The sequence below is a fragment of the Sceloporus undulatus genome, chromosome 2 (assembly GCF_019175285.1).
Source record: "Sceloporus undulatus isolate JIND9_A2432 ecotype Alabama chromosome 2, SceUnd_v1.1, whole genome shotgun sequence".
Taxonomy (NCBI): Eukaryota; Metazoa; Chordata; class Lepidosauria; order Squamata; family Phrynosomatidae; genus Sceloporus; species Sceloporus undulatus.
This window is the reverse complement of record NC_056523.1, coordinates 191,171,699-191,174,701: the sequence shown is the minus strand read 5'-3', so window position 1 is coordinate 191,174,701 and position 3,003 is coordinate 191,171,699. Positions and strand designations below refer to the sequence as shown.

Sequence of the window (3,003 nt, the reverse complement as noted above, 5' to 3'; positions counted from 1 at the left end):
TGTGCCAGGCCAAGGCTAGTAACTACATCTCAAAACCATCCAGGCTGGAAGAGTCCATCTCTGTATCAGTTACTTAGGAATGTGTCAGTTAGAACAGTTAGGCCTTATTTTAAAAAAAATTCTGTTGGCTTGCTTGAAATGAATATCTGATAACTATACGTTTTGTACCTGCAAGGTCAAAAGACCTTGTATGATTTCTATTATTTTTATTAATAGAATAAATATTTTTCTTTAAAAGTATCTGCTATTCCTACACTTCTTTACACGTGCCTTAGTTCGGTTATCGCTTGCTTAGAGTAGAAAGGAAAGGGAACTACAAATCCTTAGCAAGTCCCAGTGTGTGTTAAGGAAAGGTTATTACAAATTCACTGGGTGGTGACAGCGTGATTCGAAGTTCTCCAAGAGTCTCATTCAACTTTGCAGGGAGTGTGAACCGAGAACAGGAGATTCGGGGGAGGGGAGGAGGAGATAAAGGATCTACCAAGACACTAAGTGCCAAGACAGGGCCACTGTTTGGGTTGCATATAGCACAGGGATCATCATAGAAGGGTACTGGCCACCCATGTAGGAGTTCAAGCCCCCTGCCCCACAAGCTCATTGCTACCCATCCAGGGCCATTCTGGATGGATCCTAAACTCCACAGAAATTTAAAGAGGCCATCCAGAGTTGGAGACCCCATTTCTCAACATCTTCTTCTCCTCTTTCCTTCTAGGCTGCGAAGGCTGCTGTGTATCTCCCACAGGAAGAGCAGAAATGTTACGCCAGTTTCAGTGGGCATCCCTATCAGTCCTGTAAAGCCTCCTGGGGCTGAAAGTAACAGGATCCCAGCCCAACATTGCTGGTGGTTCTGCAGGGTATACCAGCGGTAACATCTGCTGGGCAGGCAACCAGTCAGCCATCACTATGTGAACCCCAGTTACCTGTTTGACAAGATGAAGGGGATCCTTGAGGAGAGAGCCAGTGCTTTCGGTGAGAAGATATACAGGGGTCTGGAGGATCTGTGGGGAGGGAACCAAGGGTCTGTGTACTGGGTGGAAAGGATGCAGTGCCTGGAGTTCCAGCTCCCAAATTCTGGAAGGATCCAGGGAGAAGGAACAGCAGCAACATTCCCTGGAAAGGAAGGGAGCCAGGCTCACATTGTCTTTCTTTTCTTCATTTATCAGCAGAGGCTGAGGGATCTTCCTGGCCACTTCCAACTCTCCGGTCAGAAAGGAATCTGCCCTGAACTTAAGAACAATTGCAGGGATGATAATCAAAATCAACAAGAGAGACCAGGTACAACCTCCCTCACTGGCTTCCCTACCCAAAGCCTGACACTTCTTCAGTCAGTCTCAGTGTTGAGATTCTGTACTTCCTCCCATTGGGAACAGCATTGAGAAATGTGGCAGACCCAGCTGTCTGGAGGTAGACCTCGTTGCCTGAAACCCTGTGGCTAGGAAGGGCCCCATTCCTAGTCACAACTTGGTAGGGGGGGGGGGGGGGGGGGCTTGGATGACTGGAGGTGATGGGGCACACAAGGGTCCTCCTTGCTCACAACCTGACTTTCTTGACTTCCAGCACATCCTGGTGTGTCTTGACTAGGAGACACTGGGCATGTTACAGGCTTTCTCTGGCAACTGCACAACTGCTTTGGAGAAGAGGTGCAAAGACTTGGGTCTTCTACTCAAAAAAGTGCAGAAGGAGGAAATGAAAACAAATGCCTGGTAGCCAACAATAACATCTGGCTAAATACCACTGTGCCAATATTTAGCTCCCTCTGGCGATGCTGCCAAGGCACTGTAAGCTCCCTGGAGCGTCATGGTGACATCACGTGCATGCCACGCTGTTTAGATGCGGCATGTGCATGATGTCATCAACACGTGTGTCATGTGGACAGCACTGCGAAACAATGGCGCCGCTGTGATATGCTAGGGTTCCGGAGCGTGCGGATGCTGTGCACTCTGGATCCCTAGACTTGGCCCCAGGCTGCCACAAACCGGCAGTCTGTACTGGGCCTTAGTTAGCATTTAGGATATTATTTAATTTGTGTTTACTGGTCTTGTTTACACTTTTGGTATACTGTTTAATATGATGTTTAATCTAGTCTAGTTTTAATTTTAGATGTGTGTGTGTGTATTTGCATATGGGTATATTTATATTTTTCTTTCTTTCTATTTTCTTCTTTTTCCCCCTGTTTTGTATGTTGTAAGTGAAGTTGATGGTTTGTTAATATATATATAAAACAAGAAGCCAAAGAAGGAGGAGGAGGACAGGAGGAGGATATTAGTAAAATTGCTTTACTTTACTGGCCATATATAATTTAACTCTTCTCCATTACATTCCTTCAGACTATTTCATGTTGAATTCTGTGGCTGTCATGGTTTTCTTCTTCCTCCTCTTCTTTTTCATATTTTATTGATTCTATATAGCATAAGCCACCCTATGGGATTTGTTAAAAAGCTGTGTGGCAGGATATAAGTATGAATAATAAATACAAAATGTTAACCAGTCTTACTCTGATTTAATTCATCTTGAACTCTGTGGGACCTCTGAGAAAACACGTATAAAGCTTAAGACATGTAACCCCCTAAGCCAGTTTACTTGGAAGTAAACTGTGCTGAAAGCAATATATCTAAGGCCAATATACCCGTCTCTTTCAATCTATGACAGCCATGACTTTTAGCCTATAGTGTTATGGGAACAGCAGAAAAACCAGAGACTTTCTAGTGCTTGACCAGGAACTATTTATTATTACAAACTGTCTGGAAAATTCGGGAGGGAAGGGAATACACTGTTGGAATACAATAACAAAACACATATCTCAGTCTATCTTTGAGGCCGAACTCTTCCTGTATCCTTGAGATGACGCACCAGCAACCACTACTGCCTGAAAAAATGGGGTATTAACTGTAGTAAAACTGAACGTGGTAATCTTACTCTGCAGCATTCTCCATTAATGAACTACTACTTGTGGAAAATGTAGCAAGACAGCCAATATACATGTATTTGTGCTGACATGAAGTG

General features: G+C 44.3%; 1 long non-coding RNA gene across 1 annotated transcript; it reads left to right on the top strand.

The window, feature by feature from the left end:
- The first annotated feature begins 528 nt into the window (after window positions 1-528).
- LOC121924303 lies at window positions 529-2,484 on the top strand. The gene is made up of 3 exons (XR_006102567.1): window positions 529-969; window positions 1,164-1,275; window positions 1,558-2,484. It is a non-coding gene; the product is annotated as an uncharacterized LOC121924303 (long non-coding RNA).
- Window positions 2,485-3,003: the final 519 nt, after the last annotated feature.